This window comes from Mus caroli, unplaced genomic scaffold (assembly GCF_978045245.1).
Source record: "Mus caroli unplaced genomic scaffold, Mus_caroli_1 scaffold_5, whole genome shotgun sequence".
Taxonomy (NCBI): Eukaryota; Metazoa; Chordata; class Mammalia; order Rodentia; family Muridae; genus Mus; species Mus caroli.
Window position 1 is genome coordinate 34,094,624 of NW_028227260.1, and position 7,524 is coordinate 34,102,147.

General features: G+C 43.6%; 1 pseudogene; it reads left to right on the forward strand.

Annotated features, from left to right (window-relative positions):
• Window positions 1-1,069: 1,069 nt before the first annotated feature.
• LOC147004534 (presenilin-associated rhomboid-like protein, mitochondrial pseudogene) lies at window positions 1,070-2,773 on the forward strand (annotated as a pseudogene).
• The last annotated feature ends 4,751 nt before the right edge of the window (window positions 2,774-7,524 follow it).

The window sequence follows — 7,524 nt, forward strand, 5'->3', positions numbered from 1 at the left end:
CCATCCTATCATGAAGGGCTTCAGACTGCCCTCATCTAACTCCAGCACAGCTACTTCCTGACCCATTTGGTGCAACTTCCTGCTTGCTTGGACCCTAACTCCAATGGGATGGCTTTCCCTGTTTCTCTTATCCCTCTCTTATATGTAGCAGAGGATGGCATAGTTGGCCATCAATGGGAGGAGAGGCCCTTGGTATTGCAAATATCATATGCCCCAGTACAAGGGAATGCCAGGGGCAGGAAGCAGGAGGGGGTGGGTTGGGGAGCAGGGTTGGGGGAAGGTATAGGGGCCTTTCAGGATAGTATTTATAGGTGAATGAAGAAAATATCTAATAAAAAAAGGAAAAAGGAACAAAAGACAACAAAGCAAAAGAGAACAACAACAACAACAATAAAATAGTGAAGGAAGATAAAATCTTCTAGCCAGCTGCATATGTAAAAAAATCATCTGACACATCTATAAAGGAAAATGCTATACTACTGTTTAGAATTTTCCACTTAATTACCACCTCTCATAGCTGTTTCACACAGAGAATACTGGGGTCAGAGAGTGCACAGTATATTCTGTCCTATCTCACCCTCCTCATTTCTCTCCCCTGTAATGGCTCCAGTGCACCCCAGTACCGAGCAGCTCTCCCCGAGGAAGAGTAATGTTCCCAAGTCCGTCTCCTGCTGCACGCAACACACTGGCCATAAATCCAGAAGTGGGAGTGAGCCTAAGTGGGTCCGGGTTCCCTGCATCTGTCTTCCCACCCTCAGGAAGATCCAATTGCTCACCTCTGAAAACCCATAAGCTTGGCTACAGAGAATGCATTTTGCGCTACATCCCTGGGTTGGCCATTGAAAAGAGTGTGCACAAAGAACTCAGGTTTCCCTGACAACCACAATGCTCTTCCCCTCTCTCTTCTTAGTAAGTAGGAATGCTCTGCCCAGCCCTCCCTTGCTTTCTCTCTAAGCAGAAGTCATTCCCCCTTGTTACCTATAACCGGAGAAAGCATGCCCACTAGGAAACTCCCACTGGCCTGAGAGCAGCGAGTTGCTCAAGTTGTGATCAAAACCTTCCTATAGACATGACCAGGCTGGACTCTCCAGACAATGGAGGTCTCCATGGAATTATCTCGAAGGTATAGAGCAACATTTTTTGTCATGTCATAGATGAGCTCTTTTATCATCATGAGGAGGCTATGGAGGTCTCGACGGAAATGTGTTTTAGAGTAGAAAGAGACCCAGAGGGGGAAAAGGTAAAACCTTGCAGATGTTGGGAATCGAACCCGGGACACTGTGCCTGGAAGAGCACTGGCGATACCACAGAGCTACATCACAAGGTTGATCAGCAGACTGATTTTAGCCCATATCAAGACATAAAGGTTGAAGCCACATTCCTAGGGCCTGAAAGAATCCACATCTCACCTTTGTTTATGATTTATACCTTGTTAGTTTATTATTTTTATGGAATTTTTAGGTTATTTACTATAAGAAAATTATCTATTGAAAATGGAAAGAAAATGATATTAATAACAAGAATTTTGGTTCTCTGCAAAACATGTGAGACCCACAATAAATTCACTGTATTGTGTCAAATTCATGATAATGTCTTTCTGCAGGGTTAGGAAGATCAGGCCAAGATGGGCCAGAGGTTAGGAAGATGGCATTGATAGGTTGGATACAGTGAGGCTGGGACTGTTTTAGCTTTCTGTGCCTTCCTTCGGGGAAGGCTACCAGGAGCTCTCTGAGACCCAAGCTGTAGAGCAGCATGATTACAGAATAAAATTATTTCTTCAGAAAAAAAAAGTACATTTATAAAGGCACCGAGGAAGGATAAACTTTGAAGATCAGACAGTGTTATGGGGACAAACATACAGATGTGCCTTGATCCCACCCCTAGAGGAAACAGTCTTTTATCCTTGCCCTTAGCTTATAAGAACTGCAGTGAAGCCCATTTTCTTTACTGCTGTGTTCACAGGCTGCACATTTGGATCAGCTGCTATTTGGCAGTTTGAGCCACTGAAGTCCAAGGTGCAGCATTGTGTTGATGTCATAAAGCTATTTGGTTGGATAGCATATGGAAGAAGTAGACCTCAGAAAAGAGATTAACACACAGTGCAATAGCCTAGGTGATGGCCAGAAGACTGTGACAGGCATCATAGCCGCGGACGCCCTTGTATTCTGCTTATGGAGAGTGTGGTTCCTGTCTCTGACCATGTCGGATGCTTTACATTTAACCCAGCATCTATGATCCTTTGGTCTCCAATATGGCTGTCGATGTTCAGTCATTTCTTCTTATTCCACATGGCACAAATATATGTGTTGTGTGGAACTTCTCGTCCAGCATCGTGAACATTCTGGTTCAAGAGCAGTTTGTGCCCATGTGCCTGTCTGAAGGTGTCCCTTCCAATTTTGTCAGTTCTGTGTGTAAGGTTGCCACAGGAAGATAAGGACCTACAGTTGGCACATTGGGAGCAATCATGACAATTCATGCTGCCATCTGCACCGAGATCCCTGAGGGCAGGCTCTCTATCGTCTTCCTCCCCTTTTTCACCTTCATGGTAGGCAATGCCTTAAAAGCCATCATTGCCATGGATACATCTGGGGTGATCCTGGGATGGAACTTTTGACTATGGAGCTGCACTGTGGCGAGCTCTCTTAGGATATGGTATATCATGTATTGCCATGAATTCATTTGGAAGAACAGGGAGCCTCTAGTGAAAGTCTGGTATAAAATATGCTTCTTTGTCTGGTGCCCACTGTCAGAGGCCATGACATGGAATTGTTGACGGAACATCATGATTAGAAAGAGCAAGTGTTGATTAGGAGACTGTGCTCTCAAATCTGTCTTGGACCCTCTACCCAAAGGCCATGAGTGTTACAGTGATGTCTGTTGAAGCTTCATAACTGATTGGGAAAGGTTGATCCAGACCCTTGCTCCCCAGAGACTGTGGGTGTTAGACAATCATTGGTGTATTGTGCTAGGGAAAGAACAGTTGATAGTATTTTTTATTAGATATCTTTTATTTACATTTCATGGAACTGTTCTTGCAAATAATACTCTGTATTTTAAGGATGCTATAACCTAGAAAAATTTATCCTAGATTAAATTGTGATAACTGTGTAGCTGGATCACAGCATCTTCCTGGATGCTGAAAGACATCTATAGACTATTCAATAATACTGCGATATTATTATTATGCAAAAAATGCTATTATAGATACTGTTTAGAAAAGAAGGACAAAGCAATAATCTCCTTAGAGTACAGATGCAAGTTGAATTTTAAATACTTTTATCTGTGTTTGACTAGATTCAAAACACAGACACATTTGGACTCCTAAAAGTAGCACCTATGGCCTTAAACAATTTCTTTGTCTGGCACAGTTAGCAAGTTGGGTTCCTATAAAATTTTCATATTTGGAAAGCTTTTGGAAGGTCATATAATTCTCCTGAAGCCACAATAGTCTAATGGCTCACAGAAGTGGCAACACATGGGCAGTTCACTTTCAGCCCAATGATTCTGCTGGAGCACAGTTGCACAGAATGATTTTGAATCCCTTAATCAGGTTGATTCTTTGAAAAGTCTTTGTATAGCAGTTGATACACTGACAAGTGTGGAACGTAAAACCATGCCAGGAACTTTGGAAATGTAGAGCAGGTTGAGACCCAGAGACTCGGTGGGCACACACCTGAGACTTAGGTGACTCATAGCTCCCTTCCAGGCTCCTGACATGCCATGCATCTCACATAAAAGAAAAGTGTCCTATGATCATGTAGGCACACAAAAAATTTCTCCAAGCTAATGAGGTACCTAGAGGCCTGGAGGGCTTAGCCAATAAGCTTCCCTTCTCAGAAATTCCTCCCTTGAAAAGTCTTCAATGTCAGTCCCATCCTTAGAAGCAGAGTATGGTTTTATACATCTATTTTCTGTCATAAAAATAAACTGTTTAGAACTGTGGACCGTCTCTTCATTAAGATCCACCATTGGGAGCTATGAAGAAGGCCTTCAGAGCTGCAGCCTAGTCTCCTGTAGAAGGTCTCTCTGTGCACCCAGCCACAACAGCCCCCAAGCCTGCATTCACCAAGCCTGCATCTGCCAAGATAAGTACAATCACCCCACATGAGACAAGCTGGAACTCCCCTTATCTCCTGACACCAAGTTAGGCATTGTGCACAGCCCTCCAGCGCTGGCTCTGTTCTCTGCCTTTCTGTAACTCCCAACAGTGCCTGGATGTCCAAGTGTCTAAGATCCCAATGGCCCTGGCCTTGTCGCAGGCCCCAGAGAACTCTGAACCCCCTATGGCTTTCCCACATCTCAGACTGTACTTTTCCCACACCTGCAGTGGTGCCTTGGCACTTCCCTATAGCCCAAGACAGGCCCTGGAGGAGATTACAGATAAGTGCAGTCAAACTACCCGGGTTCTGCCTCCCCAAGGGGCTGTGCCCAGTGGTGGAGCAGACTTGGGCCTACAGCCCTACAGAAAATAAAGCATAAGAGTAGAAAAGTCTTCAGGGGAAAATAGAAAAGCATCATTAGGTACATAACATATAAAACCATAAGTGGGTGTGTAGCAGTTACTTTGTATTGCTGTGATAAAAAACCATAACCAAGGCAAGTGGTTAAAGGATGGATTTATTCAACTTATAATTCCTGAGGGATGAGAGTTCATCAAGGTGAGGAAGTGCCTATGGCAGCAAGCAGCAGACATGGTCCTCTGAGCACACATCTCAAATGACATCAGGAAGCCGAGAGAGTGAATGTGAAAAGCTGAGTCTTTTAGCTTTTAAACCATGCCCCTAATGACATATTTTCTTTAGCAAGGCCATACCTCCTAAGACTGCCCCAAACAACCACCAACTGGGGACCAAGTATTAAAATACTGAGAACAGGGGAGACATCTCATTCCAACCACCACTGGATAACTATTGAAGGAAGAAAGGAACCAGTAGATGGAAGTCATGGGATCTGGGATGTCAGGAGAGGAGGATAAACAAGGAAAAAGGAAGGCTGGAGCGATGGCTTAGCAGTTAAAGGAACTGGCTGCTATAACAGAGGACCTGTGTTCAATATCCAGATACACATGCAAGCTGACAACTATGTGTAACTCTCCTGTCCAAGTAGGATCTAACACCCTCATCTGAATTTTACAGGTACCAGACATGTATGTGGTGCACAGACCTATGTGCAGACAAAAGAGCCGTGGGCATAGAAATAAGTAAATATGTAAGCAAAGGCATGAATGAAAATGGCATAATGAATCTCTCTTTGTATGATAACTTTTAAGCCTAGTGAAGTATGTATACTGATCAGCATATGCATATTTCTGTAGATTCTGTGTTTTTTCTGTTAGTGATTTCTGTTTTAATTCTTCCATATTTAATAAAACAAACTATGTATATTGATTTGCATCTGTTACCATTTGCATTTCAAAATGAAGTGTGGTATATTTTAGAGGAGATTCAGTGGGGTGCCAGGAAGAATGTGTATGCCATATCTACTAATAAAATATTCTGTAGGGGTCTCTTAAGTCCATTCTATATATGGTCTAGTCTAGCTCTGATGTTTCTTTGTTTATTTTCATTTGGATGATGTGATGTTTTATTTGGATTGTCAAAGGGACCTATAATCATGAAGAAAAGGATCCTGTGGAAGTGCCTTTGAGGGATTATCTAGATTAGCTTAGCCTCTGGGTGTGTCAGTCAGGGATTTCTTTTTGTGGGGGGTGGGAATTGGCTTAACTGAGGTAGGCAAACTCACCCTAAATGTGGGCGGCACATTTTATGACCTGGGTACCTGGACAGAATTAAAAAGTGAAAGGGGTTGTAAGTAGGAATATTCATCTCCCTCTGCTTCCCAATTGTAGATGCAGAATTACTAGCTGCCTACAGCTCTGTTCCCATCACTCTCTGCTGTAGTGGACCATACTATAGAATGGTGAGCCAAGTTTAAAACCTTCATTTTTTGTTTGTTTGTTTGTTTTCCAATTTTTTATTAGGTATTTTCTTCATTTACATTTCAAATGCTATCCCAAAAGTCCGCCATACCCTCCCCTCCACTCCCCTACCCACCCACTCCCTCTTCTTGGCCCTGGCGTTCTCCTGTACTGAGGCATATAAAGTTTGCAAGACCAAGGGGCCTCTCTTTCCAATGATGGCCAACTAGGCCATCTTCTGCTACATATGCAGCTAGAGACACGACCACTGGGGGTACTGGTTAGTTCATATTGTTGTTCCACCTATAAGGTTGCAGACCCCTTTACCTCCTTGGGTACTTTCTCTAGCTCCTCCATTGGAGGCCCTGTGATCCATCCAATAGCTGACTGTCAGCATCCACTTCTGTGTTTGCAAGGCACCGGAATAGCTTCACAAGAGACAGCTATATCTGGATCCTTTCAGCAAAATCTTGGCTGGCATATGCAGTGGTGTCTGCATTTGGAGGCTGATTATGGGATGGATCCCTGGGTATGGCAGTAAGGCAGCTACATTTCTTCCTGGGAAGAAGAGAGTGTGGGAACTGCTGCTGAGGCGGCTTCTCAAACTGCACTTTCCCCACAAGAGCCTCCCATGGAGTTCTATGGGATACCACACAGATGGGGCAAGATGAAAGTGGGTTTTAACAGATTTTCTTTAAACTGCCAGAGAAGACAAAGATGATATGTTTGGTCACCCACAGCTCAAGTCACTGTACAGCATGACTGTGACCATCTGACATGCCTGCCGTGTTTCCTGCAGTGCCTCACATTCAGTTGCTGCATGTCTTCTCATAGCACTGTCACCAAAGGACAGTGGACAGGAGGAGGATTAAGGAGAGAGGGGAGTTATATCATGCATAGTTTAATTTCATTTATGCTTTCTACCTTACGGCATTGCTTTTCTCAGGTAAGGATTAGAAAGGAACATGATCGGGCTTACTAAAAGGGAAAAAGGACATTAGTTAACAAAAGTCTATTACACTATATGTATAAAAAATATAAGAAGATAATGGAAAAATCAAAGCAGATGTGACAGATCTGTACATTAGGAAAGGCTTGCGGAGTGCACTACTGATTGTACAGACACGTGGCTTTCCTTTTATCTCAGACCTAGATACTGGCTTCAAGTCCTCAGAGAAGACAGAGGATAAGGCCAAAAGTACACCAGATTTGTGACATTTCCCACATCTACTGGCACTATGTGGCAGCAGAGTTTTGAGTCAAGCCTTGTTCTTTCTCTTTGTGTATGTAGTGTTTCACCAAAAGCTTTAAAAACACCCCAAAAATGTTCATCCTGTTCCTTCCTCCCATCAAGATCAGTGGTGACAAGAAGAGAGAAGTCCTGGGAACACCTAGGCATTGAAATGGTGACACTGGACAGGGACACTGGACATGGACAGGCAGCAGGCAGCCCTGTCTCTCAGATCATTTTTCAGGTAATGAGTGTCACTGCCCATGACATTAGACTGAGGTATCTTTAGCTCTGTGGGCTGACACTCAACACAGCACAAAACTGTCTCATCACACCTTCAACTGGACTAACTACTATGTGGCAGTGAAACTTCCCT